The following is a 22,224-nucleotide window of genomic DNA, read 5'->3' as shown; positions in this document are numbered from 1 at the left end:
GCTCACTCCGTCACAGGGATTTGAACCGGCAACCTTCTGATTGGCAAGCCCAAGAGGCTCAGTGGTTTAGACCACAGCGCCACCCGCATCCCATAGTTCAGATTGACACACACCAATTACAACCCAGAACAGCTCAAAGGGTGCATGCTATGCCAAAAAGAACACCCCAGCTTGCAATTTTCCAGTATCCCCCCAGCCCCCCAGCTTTCCATAAAAATTGAAATGATGGGACTGTAGCTCAGTAACAGAGCACATGCTCTGCATGCAGAAGGTCACAGGTGCAAATCCTGGCATCCCCACTTATAATAATTTGGCAGCAGATGATGTAGAAGATCTCTACTGAAGACCAACTGCAACTCCCCAGAGTCTCTCATGTAGAGTCTCTTTCCCATCGTCTGTTAAAGGAATGCATTTTGACTGAGTGATCATAGAAAGGAAAGCCGGTGTGTTGGATCCAAACTTACGCACCACTCCTAATCATGTCTACCGATAAATTAGTCCTGTTGAATTCAATGGAACTTCCTCCCAGGTGAGTGGGGCCAGAATTGCAGCCTTCGTCATGCTTTTAGTGTGTACTTGCTTAAGCTGATTTCAGTGGGCCCACTCTAAGCATGACTAAGTATGGATCAAACCCAATGTTCATAGCTTGCTTTAGGTGAAGGATGTGTTTGATAGTCTGATGGCAAAGAAAAGAATAGAATGGATGGCTGTAAAAACATAAGTAGATTGTTGTCGTTTAGTCGTGTCCGACTCTTCGTGACCCCATGGACCATAGCACGCCAGGCACTCCTGTCTTCCACTGCCTCCCGCAGCTTGGTCAAACTCATGTTCGTAGCTTCGAGAACATTGTCTTTGTCCATGGGGTTTTCTTGGCAGGGATACTGGAGTGGCTTGCCGGTTCCTTCTCCAGGTGGATCACGTTTAGTCAAAGCTCTCTGCTATGACCTGTCCATCTTGGGTGGCCCTGCATGGCATAGCTCATAGCTTCTCTGAGTTATTCAAGCCCCTTTGCCACGATAAGGCATTGATCCATGAAGGGGATAAGTAGATTAGCAGTAGGTATTTTAGGGGAGCTCTGTGGCAGCGTTCCCCAACCTGTTTGGGGCTATAACTCCCTGGAGGGAAGGCTGACCTATAGGAATTGGAGAAATATGAATATATCAGCAAAAGAAACCAAAACTATTAACTGGCCTCTTGATCCACACATATCCATTCTTACTAGTAGCACTTCTTTCTATATAATATAGCCTAATTGTTTCTTGTGTTAATATTATGTTCCAGTTGAATGTTACAGATCCATTACAATCCCAAACAAAAACAGCAGCTGAGTCATCATGATCTTCTCTTTTCAAACTCAGCTTTGTTATTACTGTTTTTCTGGAGGAGTTGTTCCAGGTGCACAGATTTCATGCCACAACACATATCTGTATTTTATTTTTTTAAAGTGACTCAGCCACTGTTTTCATTCAAATGGAACTTTCCCATGTAATAAAAATAATATATTGTTCTATCTAAAACCACCTAAAGACGTCATAGGATAAACTGCTTGGCACAATTAAAAGGAAAACAACTAATAAATTAATAAACACATCACTGCAAAAATAATGTGTGTTAATCACCAACACTGTGAACGGTCCAGAGGGTGGAATACTGAGCTTGTAGGTTTGGGTTCTGAACCAAATTCGGGACTTGAATGTGACCGGTTCTGTGGGCATGTTAGAAGATATAACTCTCCCTGTTATTTAGGTCTGGAATTAACTATTTGAGGTAGCGTTTATGAATAAACCTCCCACCCAGAGGTTCAAGGATGAGAAGGCACCTCTGGAACAAAACTAAATTGTTTTCATTTATTTACACTCAATGACAGTTCTAAGCATGATGGTTATGCAAGTGAGGCACAAAACTTAGTTTAAAACACACTTACCTTACAGAGAACCTCAAACAGAACTCTTTTCCAAACCACCTGGAATGGCTAGTGGTGTTTCTAACTGGAAACGCTCACTCAACCCTTTCTAGGATTTCACTTTCCCCTCAGGGAGCCAAACTGGGTTGCCCTGCCTAGCAATCTCCTGTTTCTAACAGGCCAGTTCCCACTCCCTCCAGGTCCCTAACTTAACAGTCATTGCCTATCTTGGTTCTCTTAGACAATCCACTGTCCTTATCTGACCGTTAAAGCTTCTCAGTTTTTGACTCACCAGTCCCTTCTGGTTGAACAATGGTCTAACCAGCTCTTACTGGTTGCTGGGTCACAAAGAGGCTGAACCAAGATCTGTCTGTCACAGCACCTTAAAGACAATCAACTTTATTATGGCGTTAGATTTCTTGGACCCCACAATAAGGTTGAGGAGCCATCTAATGAACAGGGCTACACAATTATATCCAAGGGTTTATAAGTTCTTAATTGCACAGGAATGTAGCATTATAAATCCAATTAAGAGAACTGGGAGAGAGAAATTAATATTGTTGCAATGGATCAGCAGTGAGATCTGTTTGTGATTAGTCTGTGGAAAGTGTGATTAAATTAAATTTAAGAGAGAATTTAAGATGGAATTATACTCCCGTTTAATTAGCAAAAACGTTTTCAACCATTTCTGATCCTTGAGGAAGATGTCGGAAGACCAGAAGGGCTTCTGGGCAAATATGGTGGGATTGTCCTCTGGTCAGAGATGTTGGGATGAAAAGCCAACAAACTATGAGAAAGGTAACAGTGGTAGTTTGCATTTAGACCCAGTAACTGTGCTTCTAGGTCAGGTATTTGGGAGCATCAGGGCCCTAGGTTGGATGAGGCCCTAAGCTACTGAAGGTAATGGGGCCCTTTATATGTCCAGCTGTCCTTTGTCAACAACAAATTGTCGCTGTTTTTTGTGTTGAATATATGCTATATGGTAATTTATGGACCTAATAGGTATCTTAAGCCATTCACACATGCAGAATGTAGGCACCCTATATATAGAAATGAGCAAACCACTGATATTTTAGGAAGCAGGCGGGGCCCATTACTTCTATCATAGGAGCCTACACAACACAAAACACTGTTGCTATATGTAGGTTTTGTTTTTGTTTTTTATCTTATATTTTGGAAATGTACATCCAGGTTTTTTTCCCCTTTAATTTTTTTTGGTGCCCCAAGAGAGCAGGGCCCTAAGCTATAGCTTGTTTAGCTTATACATTATGTAAATCCGGCACTGGGGAGCGTTACAGCCTCTGACCGGGAAGGCAAAGTATAGCCATCATGGTCAGTAGGCATTGATAGCCTTATCCTCCAGTAATTTGCCTAATCCCTTTTCAAACCATTCAAGCTGGTGGCCATCAGGAGCAAGCCATAGAGTAGCTGTGATAGAGGAAGAGATTCACCCACTCAGGGACTGAATTTGCTCCCAAGATCCCCCGAGAAAGCCGAGACACAAATGCTTCCAAACTATTGCACTCAAGTTCTGCTTGGGGCCACTGTGAAAACAGGATGGGGAGGCGGTTTGTTTGTTTATTTATTTTCTTAGACACCTATACCTACTACTAAAAATAGTATTGAGGTGATTTACAATATAAAAGTACTTGGAAATATATATTATTTAAATGATGTGCTTCCCAGTGGAATATACGTGAGTTGAATGAGCAATGAAAGTTTTTTTGCATGTAGCTTGTACAACCAGAGAAGGCAGAGGCTGGCTCTCTTCAGGAAACCTCTCCTTGCGGAGGGAGTAGAGACCTTTTTCATCATCTAGCCGAGGCAAATATATAAGCCTAATAATAATAATAATTGCGCCAGGACTGAGAGAAGGGCCTTAGCATCTTTCCTTTATTAAGTATTGCAAAGAATATGACACTGTGCAGAACTGTTTTCCCCTGTAAGAAAGAGTATGTTTCTATACAGAAATGAGTGCATGAAAACAATTCCACACAGTTCTAGGTAGGACTGCTACAGAATTCAGAGACAAAAACATGAAGAGCTTTGAAGGCACAATCAGAGGAAAGCTAGTGTGCTACATCTGCCGCACTTTTCAAGTGTTCTTACTCTAAAACCAACGCCTTCTGATATTTGAAATTCCAATTGTCAAACTTTTGCTTTAGCTCTTTTTTCTTTCTTTCTTTGGATTAGTAAGGAGGCAAGCAGAAGTGACTGGAGCTAGATAGGCCTTTGGTCTGATCTAGGAGGGCCTTTCTTATGTTCTTAACTGCAATTAGTGCCAGGCAAAACCTGCCCTCCTTTTGGTGTGTGTGGAAAGATTTCCTTCCCTGTGGGTGATCGCCAAAGAATTGATGCTTTTGAAATATGGTGCTGGAGGAGACTCTTGAGAGTCCCATGGACTGCAAGAAGATCAAACCTATCCATTCTGAAGGAAATCAGCCCTGAGTCACTGGAAGGACAGATCATGAAGCTGAGGCCACATCATGAGAATTGAAGACTCCCTGGAAAAGACCCTGATGTTGGGAAAGATGGAGGGCACAAGGAGAAGGGGACGACAGAGGACGAGATAGTTGGACAGTGTTCTTGAAGCTACGAACATGAATCTGACCAAACTGCGGGAGGCAGTGGAAGACAGGAGTGCCTGGCATGCTCTGGTCCATGGGGTCACAAAGAGTCGTACACGACTAAACAACAATAACACAGATGAGTTCAGGACAGAAATAACATTAAGAGCGCCTCCTTCCTAAAGGATTTCGGGGACCTGGCAAAGAAGTTCATAAGATGGACAGTATTAGAAGAACTCTGAAAAGCCCAAGGCAGTTATTATAGATGACAGCGGTCAATTTTTGCTCATACATTTGCCCAACTTATTTGATTATACAATGGCTGCCAAGCCAATGCCGAACAAGATTACAAAGTCTAAAAACCTATAAGTGATTGTTATGAAAAGAAAACTCTGCCACATATTAGAGTGGCTTAGTTTTTCATTAGATCATGACAGAATATCTTTGGCCAAATATTCACTGTGGGACTGGTTTTAATGATTTATGGGTACATTTCCCCCCTTGCCTAGCAGCTGGGAAAGCAAGCATCTCTGCTTTGAAAGATAGCGATATGTGACGTTTGCTTAAAACCCATGGAATAAAGAACAGAACAGTACAGATTGAGCCTCCAAGGAACCCAACAAATTATGCAGAGATTTTCTGTTTATTAACTCATTCCCACCACTAAAACAAACATACATAAAGTTGACCCAACATGGAGAACTGATTTTGTAGCATGCCACATTCCATAAAACCTCTACAGAGGCTGAGAACTTACCGCCCGCCAGCTGGATTCAACCCATGGCTTGATTTCATCCAATTTACCTGAAGGGAGTTTTGAAGATACAGAATAGGTGGCTGAAAACTGCCCAATCTGTGCCTTCAAAGCTTTCCCTTCCTCAGCAGGACATGGTCCAGCACTGGGAAGCCTCCCACCTAAGGAACCCATCTGAAAGTGTAGATTAGCTGTTTGACAACCATACTAATCTATCTTCTGCTTCTTTGGCAATCACTCGTAGCCGAGTAAGATTGTCTTCCATGAACACAGTCTTAACAGTGAGTCCGTAAGTGACTGTGGAGGCCAATTCTGAATCCACACGTCCTTCCACAGTGGGGACATAGGTTTCCGGGTGGGAGTTGATCACGGTGAGGGTTTGCCAAAGGTGCCTTCCTCTTAGCACATTTCTCCCTTTCGTCCTGAGTTTCAGCGTCTTCAAAGTCCACGACACCTTTGGTAAAGGCTGTTCTCCAATTGGAGCGCTTGCAAGCCAGTGTTTCCCAATATACTAATCTACACCTTGTCGATGAGAGCATGGATTGGTACAGCTGTCTGTCATCTCGTTCTGTGCCTTCAAAGTTGTCCTTGAAGGAGAGATGTTCTATCATGAAAGATAATCAAAATAATTACAGAAGACAGGTTCAAAATATCAAGGCAGAGACAAAAATGAAAATAAAAGGCAGGGCAGAGACCTCGGTAATATATTCCAGAACTCATAATATGTCTATAACAGGAAAGACACTGTTAGCCTGGAGATCCCTTTCCCAGGGAGGTGTGAGCTGTCTTGGTTTGTGAAGCTCTATGTGCATTTTATTGTATTATCCACAACCACTTATAAGCCAAGTGGGAAGTTGGTGATGTCTCTCCACACTTGAAGACTCGCAGTGACTTCTGGCCTGTGTGTCACGGCCCAGGCTGTTTACGAGCAAAGTCCCAGCAAGGAGCGTCGGGACCGGGGGCAAGATGGTAGGCACGAACGTCCGAAGAGCAGAGGCCCAAGGGTCAAGAAGCACAAGGGAAGAAGTCACAGTCCGAAGGTCAAAGCACAAAGTCAAAGTCACAGTCCAAGGGTCAAAGCACAAAGTCACGGTCAAAAGGTAAGGAGGCACACAGCGAGGCAGAGAGTGTGTTGCTGTGGCAAAGAGCTGAGGAGAAATGCTGGCCTTATATCCCCTGCCGGCTCTTGCCCCCAGGTGCAGTGAATACCAAGTGGCCTCTGGAACAAGCCGAAGAGGATCCCAGTCCTGCAAAGCCCTACTGGTCCCAGGGCCCGGCTCCTGCACAAACTCCTGACACTGTGTAACTTGTCAACCACCAAGCTGAATACAAATCGCCAGCAGCATATTGTGCGCTACCAAGTTGTTGGCAACCCCATCTAGGCAGAAAAGCAAGAGATTGAAAAAGTCACTGGTGGGATATGCTGCCAGGCTGGGAAGCTCTATTTTGGCTTCTTGGGTTGCAGCTTATGCAGCCCTGTTATGGGTGTCATTGTGGAGCAATGGAAGGTTTTTCTGGGTGAGATTCTGATGTCAAACGCAGTTCTAGTATATTCACTGACTTCAAGAGCCGTGAACTTGGAGACAGGTCTCAATGAATTGAGTGGGGATCCCTTCCAAGCTGGGACCCAGGTGGCGCTGTGGGTTAAACCACTGAGCCTAGGGCTTGCTGATCAGAAGGTCGGCGGTTCGAATCCCTGTGACAGGGTGAGCTCCCATTGCTTGGTCCCAGCTCCTGCCAACCTAGCAGTTCGAAAGCACGTAAAAGTGCAAGTAGATAAATAGGAACCGCTACAGCGGGAAGGTAAACGGCGTTTCCATGTGCTGCTCTGGTTTGCCAGAAGCAGCTTTGTCATGCTGGCCACATGACCTGGAAGCTGTACGCCAGCTCCCTCGGCCAATAACGCGAGATGAGCGCCGCAACCCCAGAGTCGGTCACGACTGGACCTAATGGTCAGGGGTCCCTTTACCTTTACCCTTCCAAGGAAATGTGTATGGGGATTGCGCTGTCAAAAGTAAAATAAATATACATTATGCATCAAGCTGTCCACAGCCCTTTTTCAGAGCACTGGAAGTGATATGATGACTGAGGTCTCTCTGCTTATCCCACCATGTTCAGTATGCAGTTTCTTGCAGGCTTCAAAAACCTGCAGAACCTCAGAGACAATTGTGAGATGTGTGTATACCAAGGACAATGTGGCCTTCATCACAGCATTGCCATATATCTTAAAAGCCATTGCCCATCTCCAGTTTTAGCATGAGCAGGCTCCAGCACTGCTTTTAAAAAGAGCAGAAATGGTTTGTCTGAATAGCAGGCTCCAGGTTGACTTCTAGAGAAACAACTCTGCCCTCGCTAGTTTTAACCATGTTGCGCTCAGGAAAGTTAATTGCTTACAATTTAATTAAGATCTCTCACTCATTAATGCTCTAGTCACTTAGCAAGTTTGGGTTAAGCGCAGCATGCCGCAAAGATTTCATTCTACCCGTTATCTTTCCATTAAGCCACCCTGCATCGGTAACTCTGCTTGCTTACCCTTCCCTGCCCCAGGTTGCTAAACCATTTGAGATTTCATTAACTAGGAGGTTCCAAAGATTTGGATTTCTGGATTTGTCCTGCTCAGCGTTAGGTTGCCGTATTTGTGCACTTTGACACGACATACTCCTATGTGTTAGAAGTCATGAGTGATACATGGCACTTCTGGTCTTTAAATGGACATTGCTTAATATTAAGCAAGCAAGTCATACATGCAAACTTGCGTGAGAGACTATCAAGCCAAATTTATTCAATTTTAAACCCATGGATTTCAACAACTGCATAGGTGATGCAGGGTACTTAAAAATTTCAGCACTTAGGACCGTAGACATAAATCAGAATAAATTTGATTGGTTGATTTGTACATAAGCAAATTTAGAATTTAAATGTCACAGTAGGCAAACCTACTAATTTAGTTTCCAAATCACTGCAGTTTTGTTTTTTGTTTTTTAGTGTACAGTACTTTTATTCCAGATCACCCCAAATCAATTTCTTTTCCATTCATTTACAGTGGTACCTTGGTTTAAGTACACAATTGGTTCCGGAAGTCTGTACTTAACCTGAAGCGTACTTATCTTTAAGCGAACTTTCCCATTGAAAGTAATGGAAAGTGGATTAATCCGTTCCAGACGGGTCCGCAGAGTACTTAAACTGAAAGTACTCACAACTGAAGCGTACTTAAGCCGACTGTACCCCTAATCAATTCTGACTCCAAGTCGATTAAATTACTCTTTGGTTACCCAATTTATTTTCCCCAAATACTTTCTATATACGGCATATTGAATGTTACGTATTTTTGTGTTTTTATATTGTAAACTGTCCCGTGATCCTCAGATGAAAGGCAATATAGAAATTTAACTATAATAACAATAAAATTAAAAGTAATAAACAACCCCATAAACCAGATCTCCCCACCCAAAAAAGCAACTTCCCACTCCAAATTCTTATTGATCTAAAAACACTTTGGATGCATAGCAAATGATTTGGAAAAGGTGGAAAATTGGAAAAATGAGAGTTTCCCTAACAAGGTAAATACTATCTTTCGCAACAAGTGTAAGTCTGATGTATTCACTGTGCGAAATGGATGGCAGTGAAGTCAGCTTGTGGCTACTGCTCCTTACTAAAAACTGGTGTGAAAGGACAGCCCTGACTTTAAAATTCTGAAGTGTTTCCTTTGCAGTCTCAGACTCTGTCTCTTGTTTGCTATATCAGGAACCAAACGAGGGTGGCAGAAGATAAAAGGGTTAGCAAATGCAAAGCTCAGAGTCTTATGCTATTGGCTCTCAAAGACACTTTCCAAAATTATGCTGAGTGAGGGGAAAATGACACAAAGACAAGATGATGTTTCTGCTATTGTTGAAAGAGCTAATAATAGCTGTGGCTTTTGCTTATGCAGAATATCATAATGAAAAACGTTTCCCTCTGAGTCTAAGGCATGGGCGTCAATGGATTTAAAATAGCTCTCGCAGGAGTCTGTTAGAGGAGCAAAGTTGAAAATGCGGGGGGAATGACTTTTTTGATTGAGAGGAAGGGGAAGGGAGCTGAGGTGAATTTTGGAAGATTCACAACAGGCGAAAGAACAGGCTTCATGCAACACATCAGGCGCGCCAACTCTTAGGGGCAGAAGCAGTTTTGCCCCCACCCCAGGTACTTTTTGAGGGAGTCAGTATTCAGGGGGTGTTTGGCTCTGCCTCCTGGCATCACATGCATGACCTCATGATGTCATGCAGCGTCATGCAGAGTCCCCCCTCAATCCCCCTAAGAAGATGGTGCTTCTACAACACGTAGTGAAATTATGGAACTCCCTCCCTCAGGAAGCAATGATGGCCACCAGTTTACATGGGCAAATTCATGAAGGAGGAGACGGAGAAGACTATCCATGGCTACTAACCATGAGGGCTGTGATCTACCTGCCCAGTTGGAATACCAGTTGCTGGAAACCAGAAGGGATGAGAGTGCTTTTGTGCCATGCTCCATCCTGAGGGTTTCCCACAGGCATCTGTTTGGCCACAGTGAAAACAGGACGCTGGAGTAGATGGGTCATTGGCCTGTTCCAGCAGGCTTTTATTTACATTGTCACGAGAGACAGAAGACACAGTCTGGTTCTGGGAATGAATGCAAAGCTGGGGTTCAGACACGCGAGACGATTCCCAGCTTCCTGGCCTTCAGGTGTTCTGGACTATAACTCCCATCAGCCTCAGTTAGCAAGGGCTGATGGGAGTTGATGTCCAGAACATCTGGAGGACATCAGATTGGTGAAGGCTTCTGTAGAACATCAAAGATATCTAGTTATGGGTGACTAAACACAAAATCCTGTGCATGTCTACTCAGAAGTAAATCCCACTTAGGTGCAAGAGATTCAGTCCCAGATAAATGTGTGCAGGACTGAAGCCTAAATGGTCATATTAATCTGACACATAATAGACATACTGAAATACAGGAAGAGTTTTTCTCAGCCCAGCCCATCTATTCCAGCACAGTGTTTCGGGCAGTGTGCTGCTGAGTAATAAGAAACAGGCACCCCAATCCTCTCAGCATTTGCAGCTGAGAGATTGGAAGGTACGCAGCTTCTGACTATGGAGGTTCTACCTAATTGTCATGGATAATAGACCTGTCCACCATTAATTTTGTCTCTCCTCCCACCTTCCCTCTCTCTTGAAAGCAAATCTAGGATGATGGCCATCTTGTGGCAAGGGGTTTTATAAGCAAAGCTTCGCTTTGTCTAAAGAAAATTTTTCTTTTGCTTGCCCTAAGCCTACTGTCAGTCGAATGTACTGGGTGATTCCCCCGAGTTCTTCTATTATATGGCAGAGGGAGAGGGAAAGAAACGTATCTCGCTCCACACCATTCAAGCTTTCCCCAGGCATACTCTCCAGGTTTGCTTGGAGGTGAGATGAACAGGCCTCTGCACAACATTCCAAACGCGAACAACCAATCCATTTATCTAATTTTATTTCAATTTTTTAATTGCACTTATGCACTGCTTTTCCTTTGAGAGCAGCTTGCATATGGTACCCAGGTGGTCCAAACGTTTTCCAGTGCTAGCCCTGCCTAGCATCAGCAATAGAAATGCATGATCAGACCTTTCTCTGGACCATATAATGGCAACAGAATGCTTGCTACTTTATTACCCATTTCTTCCTTGCCTAATTATCCCTACATTGGGTTTGCCTTTGCAGAAACACACAGAATCTGGTTAACCTTTTAAATGCTCCCTTTCCGAGGCCTAAAGGCTCTTCCCTGTGCTTTATTTACATGTCCTAGACGTTAGCCAGGTTCCCAAAAAACCACATATGCTGGATAATCCTAAAACAAATGCTAGGCCAGATATGAGCAGATGGTTAGTTGTGCTTTACGTAGACCTTTTTTTACATGCAGTTTCCAAGCTTAAGTTTCATTTAAATTTTGCACTAGTCCGCCCCATCAGAAGTCTGTAGGGAATGTGTTGGTTAAAAATAACAGGAACTATTCACTACATTACACATTATTTATAGACATTCATATACATGGCGCTTTACGGGACTGCGTATACATTCATGCATGGATATAGGAGAGCTGCCAAATCTATATTTCAACAGAGGGATGGGAAATGAGATAAATATGGAACATGCAAATGCATTCTTAGGGATGATTTCAAATAGAAACTGGCAAATCTGCTGATGTAGTTTTCTCAGTTATTCATCTTTCTTAAGTTCTTCAGCTCTGCACATTTCCACATTATCTTATTTATATATATATATTATATACTGTATTATAATAATTAAGTTTCTATACTGCCCTTCATCCAAGGATCACAGGGCAGTTTACAATACAAAACATCAGTTTATGATCTGTTTTTTTTTAAGCGCTCAGCAGGTTTCACCCGTATTTTAGTGTGACTGTCTCCTAGTACCCACATTTTGCAATTTTGCCCAATATATCCATTTTTGCAAAGCAGCTTTCCTGAAAATAGTGCTTTCTTTGACATGTTGTTTTTGACGAATATGTGCATCTTTATGCACACTTTACCCTAGAATATGATTTTTTTGATTTTTTTGTACTTGGCTGGAGAACTGCATTGCAAATTTGATGAAGTGCAAATTTCAATGGTTGGCTGGGTTTGGTTCTTGTATTTATTCAGAATAAACCTCCACTTGCCCTGCTGCTTTCCCCCAGGAATCTCAGTCTTTAGCACTGACTCAGAACAAACAGCTGTCGGGTTTTCTGCAGATTGCTATTTGTTCTGGTTTAGCACTAAAGAGTGAGTTTTCCAAATGAAAGCAGTGGGGCAAAGGCAAAACCACTCGGACCATTGTATAGAAAGCATGGATCAAGCAGAAAACCACTGTGCTTTCTAGGCAAGCGACAAGCGGAAGTTTGGGTGAGTCCTAGGTCAGATCGCCTTTACACATGAACTGAATCACTCCTGCATTGCAGGGGGTTGGACTAGATGCCCCAACAGCTACTCGCAATGATGGTTGTGGTCTACCTTCACGGTCACAGGCAGAATGCTACCATTGTGAATAGCAGGATGCTCAGCTAGGTGGGACTTTGGTCTGATCCAGCAGGGCTCTTCATCGTTAAGTATAATAGTTTAATTGCCGCTGAAATGGAGAATAGCTAAATGTGTATTGCTAACATTGGGGTTTTTCCATAGCAGCATACTATTGGACTCTGAGCTCTAACCATTTGATCATGAACTGAGAATGTTCTCTGCTCTTAAACTGAGTGTGTGCCTTTGATCACGTGAAAAAGGTATTTGGTTGCAAATCTCCATCTTGAAAGGGAGTTTCCTTCGGTCTTTTGTTCCCAGCCGGAGTGGAAGTAAGATGTGATAATGGAGCTCACTCCAGGAGTTGCATAGCCTCAGGCTGCAAGGGAGGCTGGAATGAGGAAGACACAGAGTTTTGATCCCAGCCCTGTTTAAAGTTATTTCTAAGATGCTGAGCCTATGCTGGACATGCTCGAAGTATTATGGAACTATTTGGATGTATCATTTATTTATTTTTGTTCTGTTTTGAGGAAACTTCTGCAAGTAAAGCTTTCAATCAAACTTAGGGGTCTGGACAACGTTTTATTCCAAAAGGAGTCCATTTTTATACATCCAGTCGCTTCAAGCTGTGCAATATTAATATCTGCAAAATTATTATTTCCTGCTTTACAGGTGTGAATGTAGCAACACCTGTGTGCAAGAGTGCTGCAGGCACCTTGAAACCCACGGGCCATTATGAGATTGTGTATGTGATTGTGATCCAGGAAACTGCATGCATGCATACAGAGTTAGTGTAGAGAGGTTCCATGTGCTTGCAATAATTTTGGACAGCAGCTGATGTTTTTATTGTTTTGCAATACCCGTGAGTGATTTAAGACAAGCATTTGGAAGCACATTCTTCCCACTACAAGCCCAAAGAGCAATGATGGGATTTGAAAAACCAACAATCTCTTTTAAAAATAGAGATTATTATTACTGCAGTTAGAACAACAATAACCAGACCCTCCTTGTTACAAAGACAACTCAGCAATGCACTCTGGTCTAGCCAAATGCTAGTCACAGTCTTAGTATGAGCATGCATGCATCATGGAAAACTTTATTGAATTTTGCAGGGCAGACATGAATATTATTTTTGTAATGCCTTCTCTTCCTCTCAAATCCTCCTATTAATCTCTTTTTTTTCCCTTCCAAAAATGCCTTTTGAATTAGTTTCTTGGGTCAAGGCTAATGAAGGCAATTACTGAGGGATTCTGACTTCTGAAGCAAAAGGAAATGAGCCAGAAAGCAATGTTGTTGATCTAGTTTCCATCTCTTTTCCGCAGATCCTACTTAATAAATATGGGGGAGGGGGGAATCTTGGTTATCAGAAGTAGAGTACACAGGATCCAAGTACAGTTAGAGTGAACGGGCCAGGAATCTGGAAGCTCATTCATCTTAATCCAACCAAAGGGTGATAATCCAATTTATTGGACTTGAATACTTAGAATGTTGTCAGCTAAATTAACATTATTAGGTGCTTAGGAACAGAGCCGGCCAGCTAAAGGACAATGAGTTAAAAGTACCAGTCAAAAATTGCCAAATGGATAATCCTTTATTCAGCTTTCCTTTGAATACTTTTGATATTGGCCTAGGGTGCCCATCATACTAGGCCTGGGGGCCAGAGGCACCCTCCTCTCCTCTGTTTGGATTTTAGGGCTCTCCTCGGGCCACACCCCCTCCCAGAGGCCACACCCTCCTTGAGTGCTTTGGCCTGCCTGGAATGTGCCCTTGAACTTTGCTAATTCCTTTCGCTGCTCTGGAAGGAGGATGGAGAAATGTGTGTTGGGTGTGGATATGCGCTGCAGAAATCTCTGCCATTTGCATGCCTGAAATGTGACCTACTGCACAGAGGTAACATGCAGAGGTATGTGGCCCTCAAAAGGTTTCCCATGAGGGAATGTGGCCCTTGGGCTGAAAGCAGTTCCCAACCCCCCACAATACACCATAATTTAAAGCTCTGGTTTGATGAGGATGAACAGCATGATAGTACATGGTATGCAAGAGATTCCCATGGCATTACTACTACTACTGTTGCCGTGTCACGAACAACACAAGTCTCGTACAAGCCTGGGCTTGTGGTTCGTCCCAAACGAACCATGAGCACTAGCCAAGATGTGTTATTGGCTTACTGTCTGTGGTTTGTCTGTGATCTCTACCTGATCACTAGAGTCTTTAAGGGAGTTGTTGTTAGTGGTCCCCCATGGATTGCTACTAGCATGAGTTTGACCAAACTGCGGGAGGCAGCGGAAGACAGAAGTGCCTGGCGTACTCTGGTCCATGGGGGTCACGAAGAGTCGGGCACGATTAAATGACTAATCAACAACAACAATGGTTTGGGTGCACAACTTGTACTCACCAGGAGCCATATTGTGGGCCCAATTCTGCAGAACTCCCTCCCAAGTGAAATCAGGCCCCCTCCATTTGACCTTCTTCAAGCATTGTAAGTATTCTTTTTTTATTTTATCCATATGGCGTAGGTGGCAGTTAATATTGTTGCGAAGAATGTAAGTATAAGGGCTCAGGCGTTTAGGTGGGAGTTGTTTATGGTTTCAATAATTGTGTCTTTTGGGGGATTCGGCTTCCTCCCCCATGACAGTAGATAAGTAGAACAAAGGAAAATGAACCTTCTTACCAGTTAGAATCTTTAATAATCACAGCGAGAGACAACAGAACGCATATCTCTAGAATGGCAGTGCTCCCAATTAAGGCTTACTCCCCTTTCATCCCTATTAATTTACATCTCTCCTATGTCTTGTAACCTGAGCTTGTACTCTCTGTGCTTTTTGTTTGGAGACTTTCTGAGCTCTTCTAGACCGGGGGGGGGGGGGTGGGGGGGTGGGGCGGGGGCGGGGGCGGCAGAGGAATGCTATCCAGAGACTGTGAATCTGTTAACCCTCTCTCTTCCAGTGTTTCTTCTCCTAGCTGTTCTCCATCCAGCATTTCCCAGCTTCTGCTTTCTGAAACATGCCCCTCTGCAAACCACTGTTCTAAATCTATACTTTCCTCCTGCTCATGGGGAGATTCAGGATCTGGGGGAGGAGGAGGCTCCCACCATGCCTCCTCATTGTAGCCCTCCTCAGCACAGTTCCTGACAAGTATGTAGAAACTTACCAGCGCTACGCTGAGGACCTCCTCAAGTCAGGCGGTTACCCTCCTACTGCTCAGTCCTGAGAATGTGCACTGAGAACGGAGAGGAAGGAGGCAGCCACCCTTATTTTCTATGGCAGTGTTCACTAAACTGATGCCCTCTAGAAGTCTTGGACTTCCACTCCCATCAACCCCAGCAGGCTTCTGGCTGGGACTGATGGATGTTGAAGTCCAAAGCACCCTGAATGACCCAGGTAGTGAACACTGCTTTACAATAGCAACGACACACACACACACACACACACCAAGTTTCTCTGAATACTGTTTTCCTTCTCCATCAGTTCATGCAATGAGGAAAAAGAATAAGTAAGAGTGAATTCAGTTATTGAAATAAAAGATCTAAAGAAATTGAAGCACCACAGCTGAGAGGGAGCAAGGCAAGGTAAACAAACACATGAGTATTAAAATTTAAGCTCTAGTAGCTAGTGGAGAAGTATAGGGTAATAAGCACAGTGGGGGGTCCCTCAAGGTACTTGAACATCCCACTGTTTTTATTGCCTAGTATCAGTAAGGAAATATATGCCTGACTACATTTATGGGGCCATTTAGAACTTTAAAACAGGCTCTTCTTCCCAGAAAGAGGTCATTAAAGTACTCACCCTCCAAGGTCTTTCTGCAGATTAGTCTACTGCCGAGTCAGCCATGGTGTGCCTGATCAAATAGGCTCTCCCCCTGTGGTACTTTGTAGGAGAGGGGTAAGCATTCAAGAAGCCCATGGTACCATACGAGGTGTGTGTTGTGGTGGCCAGAGCCTTTGAAAGGGAGCTGGCTTCATTGCAATACAAGCCTTATGACGAACCTAATAATAATAATAATAATAATAATAATAATAATAATAATAAACACCAAACCTTGCAACCTGTGTCTCTCTTAGGCCACAGAAAAATCCCTCTTGTGGGACTGGTGGAATTCTAACTCCCATCAGACCCCAATGGCCAACAGTCAGGGAAGATGAGAGATGTAGTCCACGATATACAGAGGAACAGAGGTTCTCTATCCCTGCGATACATACGGTCTTTAGATTCCAGAGCTTTCCACATTTTTCAGTGGGACAGAGATTCCAGGGGTATGTTTACCCAAACCTTTCCAAATTGAAATACATTGTGATTGTGATTCATGTACAGAGTGTTAAAAGTGCAACGGCAAATATCATTCCATCTGTTACTTAAGGGGTAATTCTGTTATCCATTGGTCCACTAATCAAGGGTGAGGGAGGTGTTGCTTAGCAACCAAGCAGAGTGAGGTAGCACGTGCTCTGATTGGCTATGTAGTTCTGTGGGAGGTTTTTTCATCTGTATGTTTGGTTTAATGTCTTCCTGCTATGTACAGGGTTTGTTTGTTTCTTCTAAAATGATACACTGTTTTGTTCAGTTTTCTCGGTAAGGTGTTAGCGAGATTTATTTTCTCCCTGAACTCTTATCTGCGTTATTTAAATGATTTTGCTAACAAATAGCACTCTCAGTGTACATGGCACTTTGCAGAGTGACATAAGCAAACATTCCATGAAAGAAATGTGAGATAAAAATGCAATAAATAAGCAGCCATTTTAAACTAAGCTCATCAAGTGGAAATACAAGATACATCTGAGAATTCATAGAATCATAGAGTTGGAAGAGACCACAAGGGCCATCCAGTCCAACCCCCTGCCAAGCAGGAAACACCATCAAAGCATTCTTGACAGATGGCTGTCAAGCCTCTGCTTAAAGACCTCCAAAAAAGGAGACTCCACCACATTCCTTGGTAGCAAGTTCCACTGTCGAACAGCTCTTACTGTCAGGAAGTTCTTCCTAATGTTTAGGTGGGATCTTCTTTCTTGTAGCTTGAATCCATTGCTCTGTGTCCGCTTCTCTGGAGCAGCAGAAAACAACCTTTCTCCCTCCTCTATATGAAATCCTTTTATATATTTGAACAAGGCTATCATATCACCCCTTAACCTTCTCTTCTCCAGGCTAAACATACCCAGCTCCCTAAGCCGTTCCTCATAAGGCATCGTTTCCAGGCCTTTGACCATTTTGGTTGCCCTCTTCTGGACACGTTCCAGCTTGTCAGTATCCTTCTTGAACTGTGGTGCCCAGAACTGGACACAGTACTCCAGGTGAGGGTCTGACCAGTGGTACTATAGTGGTACTATTACTTCCCTTGATCTAGATGCTATACTCCTATTGATGCAGCCCAGAATTACATTGGCTTTTTTAGCTGCTGCATCACACTGCTGACTCATGTCAAGTTTGTGGTCTACCAAGACTCCTAGATCCTTTTCACATGTACTGCTCTCATGAATTGTAGTCAACCTCTAATTGTTTGGGGTTAACTCCACTTTTTAGGCCTTGTGCAAACACCTCCACAAATCATCTAACATTGACGTTGGGGAAGAGTTGGTGTGTTTTAGGGCTTATAAAATTGTTGGAGCATATTTGGCATAAATCACGCCCCCAGGCATTACAGATAGTACTTGCAGATGCTATGGCTTGGACAGAGATTACCTCTAAAGGGGAGAATGCAGGGTTCTGTCTTGGGCCCATTGTTGTTCTACATCTTTATAAACAACTTGGATGAAGGAATTGAGGGGATGCTTATCAAATTCGCAGATGACACCAAACTGGGAAGGGTAGCTAATGCCGCAGAAGACAGAATCAGAATTCAAAATGGCCTTAACAGATTGCAGAACTGGACACAAGCTAACAAAATGAATTTCAATAGGGACAAATGTAAGGTTCTGCACTTAGGCAAGAAGAACCAGCTGCAGAAATATAAAATGTGGGTCACCTGACTTACCAGTAGTAGATGTAAAAGGGATCTATGGGTCTTAAGTGGACCACAAGCTTAACATGAGTTGTCAGTGTGATGCAGCAGCAAAAAAGGCTAATGCTATTCTAGGCTGCATCAACAGAAGTATAGTGTCCAGATCAAGGGAAGGGATAGTACCACTCTACTCTGCCTTGGTCAGACCACACCTGGAATACTGTGTCCAATTCTGGGCACCACAATTTAAGCAGAATGTGTGCAGAGGAGGGCAACCAAGATGATCAAGGGTCTGGAAACAAATCCTTATGAGGAATGGTAGAATGAGCTAGGTACGTTTAGCCTGGGAAAGAGGAGATATGATGGCCATCTTCCAATATCTTAAGGGCTGTCACACGGAAGATGGAGCAAGCTTGCTTTCTCCTGCTCTGGAGGGTAGGACTCGGAACAAAGGGATTCAAGTTACAAGATAGAAGATTCTGACTAAACATCAGGAAGAACCTCCTTACAGTAAGAGCTGTCCAGCAGTGGAACAGTCTCCCTAGTGAGGTTGTGGGCTCTCCTTCCTTGAAGGTTTTTAAGCAGAGGTTGGAAGGCCATCTGTCACAGTTGCTTTCATTGAGGTTCTTGTATTTCAGGGAGTTGGACTATTTGACCCTCGGGGTCCCTTCCAACCCTACAATTCTATGAGTCTATGACCTTTTGGGGCACCATTCCCTCGACAGCAGTAGCATGTTCTCTTTTTGGTGACCAAACTACATTAAGACCATCTTTGCATTCAACATGCTGGTTTAACATGTTGGATGTGTGTTTATCCTGATCACCATGGCATCTGAAGCTGATGTGAGAAGGGGAATTTAACCCACACTTTGGGACATCCTTTGAAGCTTTTGGAGAAACTCCCCACTGTTATTTAAACTACCTTTACATGAAATCATAACCTTCTGTTCACACTAGATGGCAGCATGGTATACGAGCAGAAGAGTCGGGTCGTATTTTTCCCTGTTTAGCAGCAATACGAAAGATACCTAAGGAAGTTTGCTTCTTAACACACATCTGTTATTGTCTACTTCCATATTACTCCTCAAGAATGTTCTATGGCAGAGATATACATCTATTCCAATGTTTCTTGTGGTATGACTGTGGGTGGCTCGGATCTTGCCAGGAAATTTATTTATTTTTAGACGTTAGTAATCTTTCCCAAAGTGGGTTCCCATTGAATTAGGCTGCAATGCAGGGAATCAAGAGTTTTGCCTCGATGAGGAAACTGCAAAGCTTGGCTTTAATTGCTTTTAATCAAAATGTATAGATTGTAAGGTTGGAATAATAAGCTGCCTTCCTGACAGAGACCCTAGATGCTGAACATGATAAGCACCAGAATAGTTTTGTGATATAGAACACTCTGCTTCAAGACCTGTTTCCTCCTGAAGGGAAGTCAGGATGTAAATATTAGAAATAAATACACGAATCAGAATCAGGTTTGTGGTCTTCTGGAATGTGCATGTTAATCCAAAGGCTTCTTTGATGGCTCTTGATTTTTGACGTACGTGAAAAGCCCATAAAGGGATGGATGAAATCATATTTGCTGTATATGGTCTACTCACTGTGAAATTTAATAAAATAATACTCCATTTGTTTGGTCATTTTATAACCCGCTCTTCATTAAAATCAATCCCAGAGCAGGATATAGCATGTATGTATGTACCGGTATGTATGTGTCTGTCTGTCTGTCTGTCTGTCTGTCTGTTCTGTCTGTCTGTCTGTCTATATCTATCTATCATCTATCTGTCTATCTGTCTATCTTTCTATTGTGCACTCTGGGTTCTGTCATGGTGGCCCATTGCACCAGAAGCTGTTTAGTCATGCTTGCCACATGACCCAGAAAAGCTGTCTATGGACAAATGCCGGCTCCCTCAGCCTGAAAGTGAGATGAGCGCCACAACCCCATAGTCACCTTTGACTGGACTTAACCATCCAGGGATCCTTTACCTTATCAGGATATACAGTGGAACCTCGGTTTTCAAACGTAATCCATTCTGGAAGACCATTCAACTTCCAAAACGTTTGAAAACCGAGGCCCAAAGGGCGGCCTGCCAATTCAATAGAGAAAATTGTGAAAGACAACAGATACATGCAATGGAAGCCATTCATAGAATCATAGAATCATAGAGTTGGAAGAGACCACAAGGGCCATCCAGTCCAACCCCCTGCCGAGCAGGAAGACAGAGGCATTCACTTCCGGGTTTTCTGTGTTCGAAAACGTTCGGCAACGGAGACGTCCGAAAACCAAGGCACCACTATATATAAATATAGATATAATATAGGTATTATATAGATATAATAAAGTAAAACAACATGGAAAATCAAATCACAACAACAATGAATCAAATTTGTATCCCAGCACTGCGGGAGTGGCAAAGATCCAGTCAACTTAACCAAATGCTTGAGTAAATCCATTTCTCCCATTCTTGCTACTCTGGTCTCAGGCAGCAAAATACGTCAGAATCATAGAATTAAAGAATTTTAGAGTTGGAGGGGATCCCGAGGGTCAACTAATCCAACCCCCTGCAGTGCAAGAAGCTCAACTAGGTAATACACGGCAGAAAACAATAGTAACAACAACAACAACATTTATACCCTGCACATCTGGGTGGCTCTCAATTGAATATTAAAAACACAATACAGCATTACGCATTAAAAATGTCTCTAAATAGAGCTGCCTTCAGATGTCTTTTAGAAGTAGGATAGTTGCTTATTTCCTTGACATCTGATGGGAGGGCGTTCCACGGGGCAGGTGCCGCTACCGAGAAGGCCCTCTGCCTGGTTCCCTGTAACCTCACTTCTCGCAGGGAGGGAACTGCCAGAAGGCCCTTGGTGCTGGATCTCAGTGTCTGCTGAACAATAGGAGTGGAGATGCTCCTTCAGGTATACAGGACCAAGGCCATTTAGGGCTTTAAAGGTCAGCACCAACACTTTGAATTATGCTTGGAAATGTACTGGGAGCCAATGCAGGTCTCTCAGGACGGGTGTTATATGGTCTCGGCAGCCACTCCAAGTCACCAGCCTAGCTGCCACATTCTGGATTAATTGCAGTTTCTGAGTCACCTTCAAAGGTAGTCCCCCACACCTGTCCGCCCCCTGTCCCCCCAAAACACTACTTCTCTCTTGTCAGAATTCAACCTCAATCTCTTAGCCGCCATCCATCCTCCAACCGCCTCCAGGCACTCACACAGGACCTTCACCACCTTCACCAGTTCTGATTTTAAAGAGAGGTAGAGCTGGGTATCATCTGCATACTGGTGAACACCCAGCCCAAACCCCCTGATCTCTCCCAGCAGTTTCATATAGATATTAAAAAGCATGGGGGAGAGGACGGAACCCTGAGGCACCCTACAAGTGAGAGCCCAGGGGTCTGAACACTTATCTCCCACCACCACTTTCTGAACATGGCCCAGGAGGAAGGAGCGGAACCACTGCATGACAGTGCCCCCAGCTCCCAACCCCTCTAGATGGTCCAGAAGGATGTTATGGTTGATGGTATCAAAAGCCGCTGAGAGATCCAGCAGAACTACGAAACAGCTCTCACCTTTGTCCCTAGCCTGCCAGAGATGCTATAGGATATGGGGATATGGGGGGAGGGGGGTTGTAACCAGGCACAGGAGTAGAACACCTGCTTTGCATGCAGAAGGTCCCAGGTTCAATCCCTCCCATCGCCACATGGTGTTGTGGGAGACTCTTCCCTGCCTGAAATCTCAGAGAGCCTCTGTCAGTGTAGACAGGACTGAGCTACGTAGATGAGCCAATGGTCTCCCTCAGTGTAAGATAGCTTCCTGTGCGTCAGCTCTGACATGCAGCCCCTTAGAGCAATTGTGCTTAGCGGTCCTCAAAAAGAATGCCCAGTGCTCACTATATTGTTCAGTAAGATGAGCATCAATAAATCCCAAAATCTTACAAATATTTTCTACAAAATCTTACGTAAGAATTCATACCAGCCTATTCTGGAGGTTGTTGTTTCGGTTCTATTAATAATATGCCTGTTAAGATCAGAAACAACAGATATATTGGAAAA

This window comes from Zootoca vivipara, chromosome 10, assembly GCF_965207765.1.
Source record: "Zootoca vivipara chromosome 10, rZooViv2.hap1.1, whole genome shotgun sequence".
Classification (NCBI taxonomy): domain Eukaryota; kingdom Metazoa; phylum Chordata; class Lepidosauria; order Squamata; family Lacertidae; genus Zootoca; species Zootoca vivipara.
This window is presented reverse-complemented; position numbering follows the sequence as displayed.